This window comes from Polyodon spathula, chromosome 3 (genome assembly GCF_017654505.1).
Source record: "Polyodon spathula isolate WHYD16114869_AA chromosome 3, ASM1765450v1, whole genome shotgun sequence".
NCBI lineage: Eukaryota > Metazoa > Chordata > Actinopteri > Acipenseriformes > Polyodontidae > Polyodon > Polyodon spathula.
In genome coordinates this window covers 93,183,762-93,203,730 of record NC_054536.1, presented here as the reverse complement: position 1 = coordinate 93,203,730, position 19,969 = coordinate 93,183,762, and the positions used below count along the sequence as shown (strand labels likewise).

The window sequence follows — 19,969 nt, the reverse complement described above, 5'->3', positions numbered from 1 at the left end:
TAATGATGAGGTACTTTTAAGTGATCTTAGTCTTACCGGACTCCAGAGTGGCTTATTATCGCCAGTGCAAAAGACAGGCCACCTAGTGGTTGTCTCATTCGGTCCACTTTGTAAACAGGCGAGTTGTACAGTCTGGTGAGGTCCGACTGCAGAGTCATACCATGAGGAAAGCTTTTACTACCTGAAAGATGTTTAGAGTTGCAGTTACTGATTGCTCTTTAAACAAGCACATGCATCACGGTCTTTGTGTTTTAAACAGTTTTAAGAAGCCACTGTGCCTCTTCAATTTTAACTTGAAACAAGAGGATTGTCAACAAATATTCTAATGGTCTCTCTAGTCATGGTTTACATGTACAATTTAAATTTAGCTCCAGAGCAACATACTTGCATTTCAAGTAGAGAGGGTGACCAACACGCTTTGCCAGAATTAAACGTGGATGCAGTTATTCCTGAATCTCCAATTCCTCCATCAGAAGATCCAGATTAGATGAATGATGACGTGCATCCCACTTTGATGACTGAACTGGTTACTGGGCCAGTAGACCATGAAAGCAATCCTGCAAAAACTGATCAATACCTAGTACAGAACGTAGGTGAATTCACAGAGTCAAAGGAAGTTTCTCTTTTTGATTCCAAACCACAAGTTGAAGGACATCAACAAGAGTTGAGTGTGAATGACCCCACTGAACTGAAGAAAGACACCAACCTGGCCGTTTATTTTATAAGGAGCTTGGGAAACCTTTGCTGTTAGTTGTTAACTCATTTTTTGAAGGATTAAGAAAAGTTCTTATTCAATCCTTGAACTTGACCCAATTTCAGACTCCAAAAGTTAAGTTGCATGCCGAGACTCATGCAGTTTAGAGGGGGAGAATGTAACCCATGTTGTTTTTGTACTTTTGGGATGATCCCTTGGTTACCAGAGTTTTTATTGTGGTCCATAGTTTATAGACGGTCCCTTTAAGAAAAAAAAAACTCATACGCACCATTTTGTTTTTTTCTTACTCTCTGTTCTTTTCCTGAGCACATGGTCAGCAGGATTTCCATTACATGACAGTAGACGTTAAAACTTCATGCTGATTACTGTTGCTCATGACATTTCTATGTTGATGCGCATTGTGATTTTGAAACTGTGTTGAATAAAATGAAAAGTAACTAAGTAGCTAACTAACCACATGAGTCTTATTGTTTAATTGAATTGCATTCTAATCACTCTGGTTTTATTGAAGCATCATATCTATAGATAACCAGTCTCCTTTTTTGAACCTAGGATTTAGAATAAGAATTGATATACCTATTAAGACCCTGCTTACCCTTACAAGGCCTTATTGGGTTACACACAGCTGCTGGCCTCGGGACCTGATTGAGGTACTGTAGACATTTTCATAATAATTATGCAAACCATGAGAGCTAACAATCTAAACCATTGTATTTCATGTCAGAAGGTACTGTATGTATGCTTGTGAACTGTCCACTCACCCAGCCTCTGAAAAAATGAACACTGGAACAACATCTTCATTTTTTATTGGTGCTGATTCACATTCAGAAAATCTAACAGCAAGCAGTGTAATAAGAGCTGCGATGTACAGAACAGCAGCAGGGTAACCTGTGCATTCTGACATTGCACTTAGCAGTACTAATAGCAAAATAAAGAACTGCACTTATGTTTAATAGTAGTGGGAAAGATTCCAGTTAAAGTTTAAAGAACAGATGCTTTGCTTTGAAAATGAGTTTTCAAAAACATAACAACACACCCTTTACAATAGATCGAGTATTAATAGAAGAAAGGAAATACGCATCGCATTTCTAATAGAAAGCATTTCTCATATGGGGTTATTTTTTCTTTTGGTCCATCATTCTGCGGGATCCAAAATGGCAATTATCAAATATAACATGGTAATCTGTACCCCCAGCTTTCACAAAGTCACCAATTGTTTTTGTTCCACGAAAATCCTTTGTTTCAATAATCTGAAATCAGCACAAGAGAACATTTTACTTTTACAAGCAATTCATTGAGTCTGTCTTCTATATTCATGCAGAGGGTCTTGAAATGAGTGTCATGAAAAATGTTCTATTAATGTACATGCAATAGTAAATCATGTTTTAACACAGGAAGGAGTTGATTTGATCATTTTAGTAATAAGCCACCACTTTATTTTGTTAAATACTTTGATATTTCAATATCAATTATTTTAAGGGGTAAGCCCTGGATAATCATGGACATTGTAGGATGATTCCCCAGCGCTGTCAAAGGTTCCAATACTATCCAGTTATGAACAGTTGAGTATAGTTTGATCAAACTGACCCCTGTGCGTTGAGAGCTCTGTGTTTAGGAGCCTGAAGCACTTTTAGGCTGCTCAGTAACGAGTTTGCTTGGTTTCATAGGGCTCAGGAGGTGTCCTTCACTATAGAGCTGTGGTTACTACACAATGCACTCCCCTCCCACCAGCACCCACCCCTGACCTGCTCAACACTGTGTGTACAACTCAAAACCCCAAGCCTAACTGCACCCTAAACCACCCAGTGTACAGCAGAAACCACAAGAGCCTCTACTCTGGACCCCGATTCCACTGACATGAACAGGACACACAGCACCTTCACCTGTTGGTTTGTCACAGTACACTGGAACTGATTGTATACTTGCCTTCCAGTCACTAGACATGTGCTTTGCATTAACCACCACAGTCTGGGAGCTAATTCCAAAACCTTCTCCCTTGTGAATCAGCCACTTGCTTCCATCTGCCAAGGTTGCTCTATACATCAGAAAGAAACATATTCAGGTAGATAAGAAAGATTGAAAGGTTGAGGATAGATAGCAATTGAAGTTTCATTCTTTTAGCTACTTAAAGAATATTTTTTAAGTGTGCTTTGATGTTAAAAGTTGTAGGTGTATACAAGCAGATACATTATCGGACAATAACTGGACATATCGTCTAAATAACTAGAAACAGACATCTTGAGAGTGCTTAAGAGACCTTGAATTACAATGTGTTACTTAGTCGTTTGGAATCTTGATGTCTTTACATCATTCTTGTTGTCTGTGGTATTTTGTAGCACTATGGTTTAATAACTTGACAACGAGTGCAGAAAAAAAGCACATAAATAATGATGAGGTACTTTTAAGTGATCTTAGTCTTACCGGACTCCAGAGTGGCTTATTATCCCCAGTGCAAAAGACAGGCCACCTAGTGGTTGTCTCATTCGGTCCACTTTGTAAACAGGCGAGTTGTACAGTCTGGTGAGGTCCGACTGCAGAGTCATATCATGAGGAAAGCTTTTACTACCTGAAAGATGTTTAGAGTTGCAGTTACTGATTGCTCTTTAAACAAGCACATGCATCACGGTCTTTGTGTTTTAAACAGTTTTAAGAAGGCACTGTGCCTGTTCAATTTTAACTTGAAACAAGAGGATTGTCAACAAATATTCTAATGGTCTCTCTAGTCATAGTTTACATGTACAATTTAAATTTAGCTCCAGAGCAAAATACTTTTCTCCAAAGCATGTCTGTCAAGTAAATGAGGTTTGAACACCTTTTCAAACTGTTTTATATGGATTTTTATAGTTTTGCTGGATACTGTCCTGGAAAAGCAATAAATAATAATGATATTGTAGAATTACAGGTTAAATGTTGCCAATAATCTTCTTCTACATTTTTTTCTTAATACAAACCTTTTCCAGATGAAGAAGATGCTTCCGTATGAACCAGTATGGCTAAGAGAACAATACCAAGAGCAGAGGCCATCCTCAAACTGGGCAGAGCGGACATTTTGCAGCCTGCAGATGGTTTTCAGTGAAATGCACTTTTTTGATCTGACTTTTATAGGCTAGAATTCAAGTCTCCGCCCTTGAGATGAAAATCAGCTAATTTAAAAACATGCCAGGAATAAGCTGAGTCCTTTTCTCGTATTTCATACTGTTTACATATTGAACAGGTCAGTGATTGTGAAATTTATTTCATCAAATTAAAAATGTGTATCATAACAAATAAGAGACAGAATCACTTCAGCTTTTCCACACTGCTCTACTGTTGAGGCAAAAAACCTGCCCTTCAGAGATTCAATTTAAAAAAAAATAAATCTAAACAACAAGACCAAACATTAGTTAAGATATTTGTGATGTTTTATCCCCATACCAAGTAGCTCTTTAAGAGAGGGCCAGTCTAGCTTCTAGGCTTTTAGACAAGTTATGACAAGTTTATTAAGTCCTTATTTCTATATACGCACATTTGCCACTAGGTCACCCACCACCACCACCACCACCCAATATTGCCCGCCTTTAACCTCAGTGGCAGAGACTACATAATAAGAAAATAAGAAGATATCTTTTGGGATTGTGGCCCATTCCTTCATGAGCATGACCCATAGCTGATTATGAAAGCCTGTCTCATGTGTCTAGAAACAATAACATTCAGAACCACAGACAATAGCAAAGAGCTGCACTGTCATATTGAAAGACGCTCCTTCTGCAGTAGGGAGGGTGGACTTGATCAGCTGCATGGATAGTCCACCAGTCTGGCACAGCACAAAAAGGATACACTCAACCTTGCAGAGTTAACTGTGTGTATAAACTACAGCTATTGCATATCTAAACACCCTTCCTCTTTCACACACTGGCCACCTATACCAGTCAAATTATGGTTAATATTTTCTTTGTGTTGGATTGTAGGTTTCCCAAGACCACGTTACAAAAGACAAATTTACAATAAATGTGAGTAATATTGCGCCATGAGCCCAAGAGTTGCATAATAATTATTAACCAGAGGGCAAATAGTGTATCAAGGTAACTACGGTTATATATTCTTTTATCGGCAGGCTTGTGTTTAAATAGGCTGTAAAGTAAGCCACTATCAAATAAAATATGTTTGCTGTGGTAGTGTCCTCTTTGTGATTTACGAAAAGAATAACGCCCTCCAAAGTATACTCTTTTCAATGTTTGTGTACCTTTATAGTAAATCATTATTCTCTGCTTTGTTTTATTTATGCAAAATATTGGATTACAGTTACAAATATTACAGTAGTTTACTGTTACCAAAGCTGCATGGGTGTATTTTTTATACATTGTAATAGGCCTATATATCATGACGTGTTACTGTTAATCATACCAATTTTTGGGACTCAACTGGCTGTTTACACTTCTTTTCTGATTTTTCTATTTAGTTTAAACTCAGCTGACTCAGTTATGTTGTTTAGCCTCCAAACACACTTCAATTTTTTTTTAGGATGCATTCAATTTTTGGCTTGTGTAAAATAGTATTTTATTAGTGTATGTGTTTGCTTTATATTGATTTGGCCTTTGCAACTGTTGGGCCAGTGCTTTATAAAAGTGCTTTTGTTTTCAGTATGTACAGTGCTCCGAGGTATCTGACACAAAATGTGATTTGCAAGTCAGAATGTGTGGATGTTGCTATCACTGTTGAAACAGCTTGCATTGGTTTGAAATGTGGTACCCATTTGCCGGTTTGTAATCAGACACAGGGGTCTGAAGCACCAATCCCTTTATTGAAAGAGTTAAAGACAACATGCAGACTTATCAACTTGCATTTTTCTTTATTCTGAAATATGATTCCTTACTGACTACATTGACACAGTTAGAGAGAATATCCTGAGAAATTCTCGAATTCAGTTTTAAACTTTGATAAAGCCATGTCCACACAGACTTCACACAGTGGGGTTTATTCAATCGATCTAAATACTGACAATGTTTAAATTGTTAAAAAAGGGGGGATTTATGAAGCTGGGTGTGTGTGTGTGTGTGTGTGTGTGTGTGTGTGTGTGTGTGTGTGTGTGAGAGAGTGTGTGTGTGAGTGTGTGTGTGTGTGTGTGTGTGAGTGTGAGTGTGTGTGTGTGTGTGTGTGTGTGTGAGTGTGTGAGTGTGTGTGTGTATGTGTGTGCAAGTCGCTTACTGTTAGTGTACTTTAGTCTTTAAAAGTAAGTCGGATGCCTGGTTTTGTCCGAATTCAATATTTAAATTACAGCTGTATTTTTGATCCGACACTCTTTGTTTGATCACTTGAATAGACACAGTATTTATTTGTAAGGTTTTTGTACATCAGATTATGTGAAAAAGAAGATGTATTGATTTAAATTACAGAACATCATTCAATCAATCCTGAATAATGTGAATGAAACACACTGAATAGTATTTATTTATTTATGTATATATTTATTTATCATTTGTAAAACACAACAGATATTGAAGTTATCGTTTCTTCTGCCTCATCATTCTGCAGGCTCCAGAATGGCAGTTGTCAGTAAAAAGACGGTAGTTTGGACCTCCAGCCTTTACAAAGTCTGCCACATTTTTTCTTCCTCCCATATCCTTGGACTGGACAACCTGAAATCAGTATTGAAGAAAGTTCATTTTAGTGAAATAGAAAAGTAAAATAGTGCTGTATGATTCATCTATACAGCTCACACACGTTTAAACACCTATATTGTGTATTGTTGGGAAAACTTGCCTTCCATCTATTACTCATATGGTTAGCATCTACTACCACAGTCTGGGAGCTGCGTCCAAAGTCAGGCCCCTTGTGAATCAGATACTTCTTTCCATTGTCCAGTGTTACTCTGTACAAAAGAAAAAATATGTATATTTTAGACATATATTATACATACTGGCAAACAGTAGCACAAAAGAGATTATAGACTTCATTTTTTACTTGTTCATTTAGTTTTGCATTGCTCTTTTATAGAACTAGAATAAAGACATAAATGCTTGTTCATAATATACCGTTAACCTTTTATTATGTAAGTAAGAGTGTGGCCATTAAAAGGTACAGAGTGAGGAATAACTACAGTATTAAGTAATAATGTGTGTATTATTTTACAGTTACTACAACTGTATTCTTACCTGACTCCCGAATGACTCAGTGGTCCGACTGCAGCAGGCAGATTACCCAGTGGTCGTCTCACTCTCTCGGCATGAATAACACGGGAATTGTAGAGTCTGTTCAGGTCTGATTTCCTTGTCATGTCATGGGGAAAGTTTTTTGATCCACCACCTGAAAATAAGTATTCAGAATAAAAAGCTGCTTTCAGTACGTTTTGGAGAGACATGCATTTATGTTTGGTGTATCGTGATTCAATGTAAAGATAGCAAATCTTAAAAAATAAAAAAAAGGTGATTATAAACATTACTATAGTAATCTCTTTCAAAATTAAACAAATGAACCCAGTTTCTGAGTTGGAATTGTCAACCCTGAAGGAGGGATATGATGAGGACTTTCAGCCTGTTTTATAATAAAAAGGTTAATATAGTATATACTCATTAACCAATCAATAACAAAAGAAAATGTTAATAAGGTACAGTAGCTGTTAATTAATAGACTAACAAAAGTGCCCACTTAAAAAATAAAGCGTAAACTCACTTGTTGTGGGCAACTACTTGGTGGTAAAACCCACGAAACAAGGGTGAAAATAAGTGGTAAAATGCTAGAAATTCTCCAGTTTGTTCAGTATACACACCTTTGCGGAAAAAGGCATCACCTGGAACCAGTGTGACCAGGAGGAAGATCCAAAACGCAGCGGAGATTCTGAAGCACTGCATGTTACCAGTCTAGAATAGTGATGCTTAAAGTTGGGTTTCTTCTCAGCTGTGTTCCTTGGAAAGCTGTCCCAGGAATCTACTTTATATAGTCTTCATAATATAGGACTCCACCTTCAGTAAGTGTCAGCATGATGTAGAAAGAAACAAGTTCTGCAAGTTCCCTTTAGATCCTCAACATATGTGCAGTGTAGCAATTTGGAAATACCCTTTACTATTCCCCTCAGTAATGAGGTTACTTAGTCTTGCCACTTGATATATTTTGCCACCTCATTTAAAGATGGCTTGTTTTTGTTAACATTTCTAACTTTGGCAATACTACCAAAACATATCATGTCAATAAAGATGCTTTGAATGTGAGAGATCACTTCAGGCATTCTTCATTTCCAACAACAGGGATAGGCTTTCTGCTGTGGAGATACCTGCTGATTCCAGCCACTGTATTGTCACAATGTTGAAGAAAATATATTTTCTCATTAGTATGACATCCAAATCCACTACAGGGCCTGGTTTTAAAGGCTTTCTCTCTGTTATAGTTCTAAGGTTCAGAATTATTTCAAACTTTCAGGGAAAGATCCTTAGGGGTGGAGTATGAAAAAGTCCATAGTCCATATTTAACACGTCCCAGTCCTACCTCTTAACCTGTAATCAACTCAATGGTGTAACACTGATCATTTTAGTAACATCCTCCCTGCTCACCTTATAGCTACCCAGTTGAACTTTTAAAAATGTAAAAAACAATTATATGAATCTGTTTAACACAGAATATGTATGTAACAGAGGAGATCTGTGCTGACTGTCTGGCGCACGTGTGGTACTGCAGGACTAGGGCGGCATCCCCGTAAGATCCGCCTGTCAGTCATGGCGATGACACAGAGAGGTGGGGAAGAGGGTGTGTGGGCTTTCCCCCTCTCTGAGTGGCTGAGAGGCGGGCCTTGGGGGATTGCTTGGCTCAGAAATACTGCGCTTGATTGTGCATTCGGGTGGTTGTGATTGAGAATACATAGAGATGCTGGCCGAGAAGGCCAATCTAAACATAAACCAGGCAGGAACACCAGTGGTTGGAGCGAGCGACCAAAACAGGCAAGCATGGCTGAGAAAGACTGCCAGCCTGGAGAAAGAAGACCATAGAAAATAAACTGTTACGTATCCGAGAGAATGTGGAAAAGTAGAAGGGAACCTTGGCCACCCCAGTGTACAGTACATAACAGCGTAGGACAGAGACCCGAGCTGACCGGCATAGCGGCAGTGGGGGCACTGTGTAAGCAGCACCTTTATTTTGTAGTTTTATTACTGTGTTTTATTTTCCCTTTTTATTTTGTCTTTTGTTTTTGTTATTCTTTTGACCACCTGTGAGTGCACCAGCATTAAACTGTTTACCAGTATTGGTATTCCTGTGGACCTGTCTACCATCGCTGGTATTCAAGCTATGGACAACAACAATGCCCTCTGCGGGCTAAAATAAATCACCGATAAAGAAAAATAAATAAATAAAACTGGGTATCTGTGTGATGTTTGCAAATACACTTTTCTGTCTCACAAGTCAGTGAATACCCACCCCCTTCCACAATGTATAAAAAATTAATATACACAGAACACATTGTATAACTTTAATTACTAGTTACTAGAACTTCAGTGTACAAATAAAATGTGAGTGTGTATAATTCTTGTTTAAGAAAATCTGTGGCATTCCAGTACCCTCAGATTTCAGACTACACCACTGCACAAAAAGTCAGGTCGCTATCACTTTGAGCACTACTTTGGTTCTTGATCAGAGAACCCAGGGGAGGCTAACAGGGAGATATACAAACCCTAAAGTGCACAGTTCATGTACTGACTTACAGTGTGATATATATATATATATATATATATATATATATATATATATATATATATATATATATATATATATATATATATATATATATATATAGTGCTGTGAATTAAGGATTTTCCCCCTGTCTGGTTTTCTGCATTTTTGCACACTTTTCACATTGAACTTGGTCAGATCTTTTTGTGGGTTGTGTACTATATAGGGGTAGTCAGAGAAAAAATGACACCAAAGTTTGGTGCTTCTTTCATTTGTTTGGTGTGCAAGGTAATCAAACATGCAATCTTCAGGTGTGAAAAAGTTATTGCCCACCCCCTAGTTAACTCACCCCAGTTAAAGGGATATTTAGGGTCAGCTGTTCGTATATTTTGGTTAACATTCAGGCCTGATTTGGGCCAGCCCTGCCCAATATAAATCTGACTAACTTTGACCCTTACCATCAGAGTGAAGTTGTCAGACACAGGTTCTAGAGGCACATCATGCCATGATTAAAAAAAATTCCTGAAGAACTCTAGAAAAAAAATTATTGACGCCTATCAGCGTGGAAAGGGTTACAAAGCCATTTCTAAGGCTCTGGGGCCTCACCAAACCACCGTCAAAGCCATATTGTCCAAATGGAGAAAGTTTGGCACAGTAGTGAATCTTCCCAGGAGTTGCTGTCCTGCCAAAATCATTCCAAGAGCAAGTGTAAAATCATCCAGGAAGTCACAAAGAACCCTAGAACAACATCCAGGGATCTGCACGCCTCTCTCACCTCGGCTAAGGTCAGTGTTCATGACTCCACCATCAGAAAGACACTGGGCAAAAATGGGATTCATGGCAGAGTAGCAAAGCGGAAACCACTGCTCACTAAGAAGAACATGAATGCTCGTCTCAAGTTTGCCAAAAAGCACCTGGATGATCCTCAAGAGTTCTGGAACAATGTTCTACGGACAGAAGAGTCAAATGTGGAACTTTTTGGCCCTGTTATGTCTGGGGAAAACCAAACACTGCATTTCACAGAAAGAACCTCATACCAACAGTCAAGCACTGTGGTGGTAGTGTCACGATTTAGATGCTTTGCTGCATCAGGACTTGGACGACTTGCCATCATTGAAGGAACCATGAATTCTGCTCTGTATCAGAGAATTATATAGGACAATGTCATGCCATCCGTCCTTGAGCTGAACCTGAAGCGCAGCTGGGTCATGCAGCAAGACAATGATCCGAAACACACAAGCAAGTCTACATCAGAATGGTTGAAGAACAAGAAATTTAAAGTTTTGGAATGGCCTAGTCAAAGTCCAGACCTAAACCTCATTGAGATGTTGTGGCAGGACCTGAAACAAGCAGTTTATGCTTGAAAACCCACAAATGTCACTGAGTTGAAGCAGTTCTGCATGAAAGAGTGGGCCAAAATTCCTCCACGGTGCTGTAAGAGACTGATCAATAAATACAGGAAGCGTTTGGTTGCAGTTATTGCTGCTAAAGGTGGTGTAACCAGTTATTGAGTCTATGGGGTGATTACTTTTTCTTTAATAAATAAATGAAATAAGTATCAAAATGTTGTGTTATTTGTTCACTCAGGGTCCCTTTTATCTGATATTAAATTTTGGTTGAAGATCTGATAACAATCAGTGTCAGAAATGTGCAAAAATGCAGAAAATCAGACAGGGGGCAAATACTTTTTCACGGCACTGTGTGTGTGTGTGTGTGTGTGTGTGTGTGTGTGTGTGTAGCATTTATATACTGCTTTTTTTTACAAAAGTATTACAAAGCACTGTACAGTACATAGCAGAAAAAAAGAACAAACCACAACACATTTGTCTAGCATGTCACACATACAACTGCCACAATCAGAACATTTAAATAACAGCATACACATAATAATACAAAAGCAGCAACACTAAAGTTACATTAAAACCCACCAAGATAAGAAAGCCATTTTATAAATGTGCATTTTATAAATGTGCAGTCTCAGCTTCCCTGATAAACGAAGGCAGAGCATTCCATAATTCAGAGCTGAGGGGTACCCCACAGTAAATCTACTGATAAAGACTCATAGCTTCATACATGTGCCTAAGTTTATTACATCTGACCACAGCTTTGAATTAAATGGTTTCACGTTTAAACTTAACAGTTTTCCTGTAATAAATACTTTGTTTTCTATTACAGTAAAACCCCATGCCGCCTATGAGGGAATGACCATATTTGGGCATGAATATATGACAACTTTGTATTAGCGCTTGTAGTTTGGTAACCGTAAATCAGAAATGAAAACTCAATGTATCAACAGAAAGTCATTAAGTAAACCTGTCCAATGATATAATATGTTTGGTTGTGAGATGTGTTATATTTTTTCATATATAAGCCATGCCTCCCAAAAATATTAAAAATTGTATAATAAAAAATATTTGTAAAACACACAAATGAACCTTTGTTTTCTAAACGATGTAGAAAAAAATATGAATGAGCTGTGCAATTGTACAAGAATTTCATATCAGAAATCAGAATTTATATTGCTTGTACAGTTGCAGAGGAATAGAAGGTTCTGTAATGCATGTATTTTACAAAAAAGAGCTGAAATGGCGAATGCAGCTCAGCTGTGAAATGAAACTAGAAATGTAATATTATCTTCACAATTAAAAGGTACAGCTTTTCTGCTAATATCTTTCACTGTGAACACTCTTTAAATTGAATTCAATAAACGCTTGCTTTTGTTTTTCTTCTCAAGGTTAAGACAGACAAACTTATTTCAAACATTAGGGAATGCCTGCTCTGCCTTTTCCGCAATAATTTTTCTGCTGGCTTTATAGTAATATACGTGTCCGCTACACATGATATAATTTTACTACACTGCTGTGTGCTATTGCTTTAATACTGGACTGGGACTGTATTTAGGTTCCTGAATGTCTGCCAAAGCAAAGACCCGAGAAATTTTCAACATGTGAAAGAGGGCCGATACTCCTTTAACATGACAGGTTCTCTTACTAAAAACAGTTTTGTACACTTGCCCCAAATTGTGTTGATCTCCAGCTAGTTACTGGGCTCATGCTAATATAACAATTCACCTTACCAAAGTTGCTTCATTGTGGATTTTCCTAATGCAATGAAGGCATGTCACAATTTCAATTATGAAAAAAATGTCACATCAGCAGTTTGATGATCTTTTTTTACTGGAAGTCCTCCTTAAAAAGTTCTTAAGTTCCTTAAAAAATCAAAGTTAAGAAATAACAACGTTTTTATTTCACAAACTGACAGGACAATAACATTGTTCATGTTACTAAGCCAGAAGCAACTGGACAGACTCCTGGGATGTTTCTTACTAGTTTTCCAACAATAACACATTGTGTTCTTGTGAGCAGGATGGCTGCAGGGGTGACGTCAGACCAGAAACAGAACCCACAACAAGGAATGGCTGGGCAAACTGAGACGCTACGGTGCTCAGCGTTTTATTAAACAAATTAATATTTAACAGAACAAAAACACTGATATAAACAAATCAGGGAACAGTGAACATTAGTTGTGTGCTGGTTACAACTCCCAGCATGCGTAGCAATTGTATTTTAGATAGTTTCAATAGACTCACGTCTCTTGTCTCGCCTCTAACATTTCTCCGTGCAGCCAAAGCTGCAGGTTTTTATGGTGATGACCGAGGGATTAACTAGCTATTAATTATCTTGTTAACCCCTCAGTCACATTCTGCACGTGTTTCCTGCGTGACTGTCAGATAGCTAAATAACACCGTGTAACAATTCTTTTTTTTTTTTTTTTTTTTTTTTGTTCCTGGGTAGTAAGTGTTATTTCCTAATTGCTTATGCCTCAAAAATATAGAAAATGGCTATTATTCCTCGCAAACTTTGCTTTTGTGACCAGGACAGTGATATTTTGAAATATCACTATTTCCAATGAGAAAACGGGAGCTTTTGTGTCTTCTCGTTCACATAAAGTCAGAAAAAAACAACATACGAATCCAAATTAACGTGTTTATACTAAAGTAATACGAAAATGACTACAAAAGATTTATAAGTGAGTAGTTTTGAGATTTACGATTATACTGTAAATTTACACTATAATCGTAAATCTTGAAAAACTACTCACTTCTAAATCTTTTGTAGTCATTTTTGTATTATAAACACATGTTAATTTGGATTGTGTTACATGGTGTAATCCGTAACTGATCAGTCACAAATCCTCACAAGGTTTTTACAAATAATAAATACAGAACAATACCATGGCGGACGGCATCTCACTCGTCCGGCCAAACAATAAATCAAATACAAAATAATATTGGCTTTTGCGTCATATATACATATAAATCATATATAATACAAATAAAACAAACAAAAATGCGCACAAATATCCATAGGTGCGTGGCTCCTCGCCACAGTTCTGTATTATGTTGTATTTGTATTATTAGATAAAACGTATTGTTTAATTGGTAAAACACGATGTTTTGTTGTTATCGTTTACATCTTGGATGGGGTTAAAATGTCTATATCCAGATAAAATCGTGAGAATGCGTGGCAACAGCAAGCGCTTATTGACAAACTGACTGTTGACCACGTAGATGAGAAAGCCTGTGACAAATGTGACAGGGGGTTAAACTAGGTAATTAATAGCCAGTTAATCCTCTATCACAATATAAAAACCTGCAGCTTCAACTCCATTGGAGAGTGTGTTCAGAGTGAAGAAAGGCAGAGTCGTGACTGAAACAAAAACTAACCCTATAACAATTGCTACAGGTGTTGGATTTGGATCAGCACAATGCTTGTTTGTTCAGTGTTTGTTTGCTGTATTGTCTGTTTGTTTTGGCTGTCGTGTTGTTTTGTTTTGGAAAGTGTTTTGTTTTGTGCAAGTCTTTTTATTTATTAAGAAAACGCACAAGCAGCGCATTCATACCTGGCAGTCCAGACTTGTCTGTGTGTCAGTTCTCTTCTGGTCTGATGTCACCATGCAATCTGTCTGTTACAAAGTAAAAGTTTACCATGAGATGTTGGCATGGTATTTTGGCAGTTGCCCATGGTTATACTATGGGGAACCTATGCTTTCACTATGTTTTATCATACTTTGCTAGGATTTTAATATGGGAAACTTTTATAAGGAAGGTGGTGCAAATTGTACTTTGGTGTAAATACCCCACATAACACGCATTTACAAAAAAAAGTTGCAAATATATTGGTTTGTGAGGGAATGTACACATTTCTGTCTTTTTATACTTCAGTGAAACAGTACTGCCTGCACTATTGCTCATGATTCAAAGCTTTTTTAACTTTGATAGCACGGTTGCCAGTAAGTTCAGTTTTTTACACTGGGAAATTCAATGGCAGTTTTCATAGTGTCAAACTGGGTCGAATATTAATCACCTTTAACAAAATGTGTGAGACTTTAATGAGAGCCCCTGACAAATAAATTAAAATGCCAACCCTTTGTTTTTACATGTGATGTTTGATAATGTTTACATCATTTGTCTATACTTATTTTAGTTTTTTGAATAATCTACTTATCTTTATTTGCATCTGTCATTATATACCAATGGTTTTGTGTCATTTACAAAAAAAAAAAGAAACATTGAAAGAGCCAATTTTAATTTAAATGGCAACACATCAACACATTTCTTATATTTCTCTTATATCACCCATCCAGCCTTTAAAGAATGTATAAAAATAGTTAGCCAATTATATTATATAATCCTATTGATATACTGCACTGCACTACAGTGGCACTACAGGTAATAATGGTAAAAATGCATCCTTAGCCGGTAATATCTGAGCCCACAGAGCTATCCTTTCACACTTGTCAATACATGATTTCACATGTTAAAGATCAGATTGACACAGTTATGGTGGAGAAGTTGCCTCTTGTATTGATACTGTAACACATCATTCAAAGTGTTCTACAACCTGAATAAAGTGATCAGAAACATCCTCCTAAATGAGTATTTTACTGACACTGCAGTATTACTGATACAATTACACACACATTGTTTTAGGCTCACACAATATTGTAGCATAGCTACCGTGTTTTTGTTGTTTAAAGTATTTTTTAAAGTAGTATGGTAATAATGCTCGTCCATCATTCTTTTGGATGCACAATGACAGCTGTCAGACAGTACTCTGTAATCTTTGCCACCTGCTTTCACAAAGTCAGACACAGTTTTAGTTCCCCCCAAATCCTGGGATTCAATAACCTGAAATAAAAATCATATTATCAATTAAGAACAAGTTAATGATTAATTGCACACTTGTTCATACTAATCCCTAAACATGAATTTCATCATGAACTGGGACCATGATATCATAAAGAGGAATAACATATACTTACCTTCCATTTATCACTCATATGCTCCACCTTAACTACCACAGTCTCAGGGCTGAGGCCAAAACCAGCACCTTTGTGAATCAGCCACTGGCTTTTATCTTCCAATGTTACAAGAGAAAAAAAAGACACAATTATACAATAAGACTAGTGTCGAGAAACATGTTAGGGATGCACATAATCCAGGCATACACTAGTTTAGTTGCCATTTAGCAGCACCCTATAGCCACTTTGTATATTGGGTCTTTATTTAATGAAATCAAGTTGGTAATCATGACACTGAGGCCCAGATTTATAAAGGGGAAAAACTGACTGCAAAAAGTCCCGTAATGTGTGTGTCAGTACGGCCGCACAGCGTCAAAATAATGATCTATTTTATAAGACTAATTAAGTAAAGCAGGCAATTCCTCAATCAAACAATTTAAATACCCCTCACCGCAATTAGCGGTGGAGAATTACACACCTCTCACAATAAATAGCGGGTTTGGGTCAATCCTACGTGTGGAGGTTACACATTCCAAAAGAAAATGAATGGCACACAAAGACCTCAGCCAGGTATAACCATGGTGATGAGGATGCCCATAAGCGAAATCTGAAATTTACCAATATTTTGGTACAAGCATTACTTGTAACACGTGAAGATGAGTTACAAGCTTGAAATACATCACCAGGACAAAGGAATAAAATATGGAATGTGTGGTGGCTTCTTAAGTCTCATTTGAAGTGTTTTTTAAATCCCCAAAAGTAATGACTAAAGCTAAGGTTTACAATTTTAGAAAAGCAAACTATGAAGGTATGAAACAGAGACTTACAGAAGTAGATTGGAGTAAAATAGAGAAAACACCCACAGAAGAAAGATGGTTGTTCTTCAAAAATGTAGTACTAGAGGCGCAAAACAATTACATCCCTAAAGTAGACAAATCTAAATGTAAAACTAAATTGCCAAAATGGTTTAATAGATCAATTAAAAAAAAATATTCAGCGAAAAAAGACACTTTACAGAGCATTAAAAAAGGACCAAAAAGAAAGTACGCAGAAAGAGTACACAGAACTGCAAACACAAGTCAAAAAGGAAGTTAGAAAGGCCAAGAGAGAAATAGAAATGAACATTGCTAAGGGAGCTAAAACCAATTCCAAAATGTTTTTCCAATATTACAACAGCAAGCGAACATTCAAAGAGGAGATTAAATGTTTAAGAGATACAAATGGCAAAATCGTAGATGAAGAAAAAAAAAAATAGCAAATATATTAAATGATTACTTTTCACAAGTTTTTACAAAGGAAGATACTGACAACATGCCCCACATGTCATCCAGTTCCTATCCAGTTTTAAATAACTTTAGCATAACTGAGGCAGAAGTGTTAAAGGGACTAGGAGCTCTTAAAATAAACAAATCCCCTGGGCCAGATGAGATCCTCCCAGTAGTACTCAAAGAAATGAAAGAAGTAATTTACAAACCGCTAACCAAGATCATGCAGCAGTCTCTTGACACAGGGGTGGTACCGACAGACTGGAAAATTGCAAACGTAATACCGATCCACAAAAAGGGAAACAAAACTGAACCAGGTAACTACAGACCAGTAAGCCTGACTTCTATTATATGCAAACTTATGGAAACTATAATAAGATCCAAAATGGAAAATTACCTATATGGTAACAGGGTCCTGGGAGACAGTCAACATGGTTTTAGGAAAGGGAGATCGTGTCTAACTAACTTGCTTGATTTTTTTGAGGATGCAACATCGATAATGGATAATTGCAAAGCATATGACATGGTTTATTTAGATTTCCAGAAAGCTTTTGACAAAGTCCCGCACAAAAGATTAATTCTCAAACTGAACGCAGTTGGGATTCAAGGAAACACATGTACATGGATTAGGGAGTGGTTAACATGTAGAAAACAGAAAGTACTGATTAGAGGAAAAACCTCAGAATGGAGTGTGGTAACCAGTGGTGTACCACAGGGATCAGTATTAGGTCCTCTGCTATTCCTAATCTACATTAATGATTTAGATTCTGGTATAGTAAGCAAACTTGTTAAATTTGCAGATGACACAAAAGTAGGAGGAGTGGCAAACACTGTTGCAGCAGCAAAGGTCATTCAAAATGATCTAGACAAGATTCAGAACTGGGCAGACACATGGCAAATGACATTTAATAGAGAAAAGTGTAAGGTACTGCACGCAGGAAATAAAAATGTGCATTATAAATATCATATGGGAGATACTGAAATTGGAGAAGGAATCTATGAAAAAGACCTAGGAGTTTTTGCTGACTCAGAAATGTCTTCATCTAGACAATGTGGGGAAGCTATAAAAAAGGCTAACAAGATGCTCGGATACATTGTGAAAAGTGTTGAATTTAAATCAAGGGAAGTAATGTTAAAACTGTACAATGCACTAGTAAGACCTCATCTTGAATATTGTGTTCAGTTCTGGTCACCTCGCTATAAAAAGATATTGCTGCTCTAGAAAGAGTGCAAAGAAGAGCGACCAGAATAATTCCAGGCTTAAAAGGCATGTCATATGCAGACAGGCTAAAAGAATTGAATCTGTTCAGTCTTGAACAAAGAAGACTACGTGGCGACCTAATTCAAGCATTCAAAATTCTAAAAGGTATTGACAGTGTCGACCCAAGAGACTTTTTCAGCCTGAAAAAAGAAGCAAGGACCAGGGGTCACAAATGGAGATTAGACAAAGGGGCATTCAGAACAGAAAATAGGAGGCACTTTTTTACACAGAGAATTGTGAGGGTCTGGAATCAACTCCCCAGTAATGTTGTTGAAGCTGACACCCTGGGATCCTTCAAGAAGCTGCTTGATGAGATTCTGGGATCAATAAGCTACTAACAACCAAACGAGCAAGATGGGCCGAATGGCCTCCTCTCGTTTGTAAACTTTCTTATGTTCTTATGTTCTTAAACAAATGCACCACTTCAGAGTTTGTAGTAGGTTGCTTTTGCATTACGACGCATCATCCAGTTACTGTGCTTTGCATATTAGTTCAGCTTCTTATTTCATATAGAATAATTCCAGGCGTATAGACTTTTTACACTTCAGAAACAATACGTTTTATTTACTTACATCCATGGCAGTCATACAGGTGGATAATCCTTCCATTGTTGTACAGCAATATGTTCAGCAACAATACAGCTTCATACGAACAGTCTTCAGTTCAACTACGAGTTATAGCTTCTTAAAGTCTTATGCAGTTCCAACTCTCCTATTTCTTATGTTTGTCTGTGTTTCTTACTCTATGTATGATTTTAAAGCATATCTGTATGGTAAAAAAAACTGTACTTGGTACAAACTAACTGTGTCATCTGTCCCACTGTCCTTTTTTCACCATTTTCTTTCCAACTTGAATTTAACAATGCTGCCTGAACCAGTATTGTTAAATACCAGAATGCCATATTACAAAAAATACATTCTGTAGACATTACTAAAATAACGGTGGAGAATGAGCCTCACTGTATCATGAGAGAGACTTTTTTTTCGTGCGCCTCGGAATATCTTTCCATCTTTTCTTAATCATAGCAAAACAATACAGTATTATAAAACATAATTTATGAACTGACGATCAGAAGGATTAAAAAATGAGCTCATTGCAAAATGTTATTAAATGTTTCTTTGTCCTTGAAAACGATGTCTCCTTCTTGCTGCAGACAAGTCTCCCACATCACCTTGCCTTGTATATAGCCTGCTGTCTGACTGTGGCAAATTAACACCTGCTTTACAGAGTTCTTAAAATAATCACGCAAATACGAGGCCCGCAATTACCGGCAGCTTTAATAAATTAGAAAGAATATTTAACAGACCTCATATGCAAAATCTCCTCCCAGTTTCAGTGGTTTCATTCAGAAACGTCCCATAATTAAATTTGCATATACAGAATTACATATGCACCAAGACTGTATCCTCGAGGTGATTGGGAGCCTTCATAAACTCAGTATCCTATCCAGATGTGTGGGCTTGAAACTCTAGTCAACTGCTGCCAGATAAAATATGTAACATGAACCGTGATAACAGCCATAAAACGTATAGTATTCTAATCAAGAGCTACCGAACCCTAAACTGCCACACAGTGGCTGTCTGTCCAGTTACAGTATATTTATTGCAATGCACTGTATAAATTATAATATAAAAAACAAACCTGATCTTTTTGCTTTAGCTTAGATGTGTGGTTGAAGAGCAGGGGGTTCCCGTGTTAAGTGAGCACTCTTTTGTTTTTGGAATATGGTATTAGTGTAAAGTGAAGAAGCAAGGGTTTGCTGTGTATTATTGGTCTCTTGTATATTGTGCA

The 19,969-nt window shown here is 37.2% G+C and overlaps 1 long non-coding RNA gene across 1 annotated transcript; it reads right to left on the bottom strand.

The window, feature by feature from the left end:
* Window positions 1–13,650: 13,650 nt before the first annotated feature.
* LOC121308834 lies at window positions 13,651–19,969 on the bottom strand. The gene is made up of 3 exons (XR_005948569.1): window positions 19,820–19,969; window positions 15,674–15,768; window positions 13,651–15,539 (listed from the first exon to the last, which is right to left on the bottom strand). It is a non-coding gene; the product is annotated as an uncharacterized LOC121308834 (long non-coding RNA).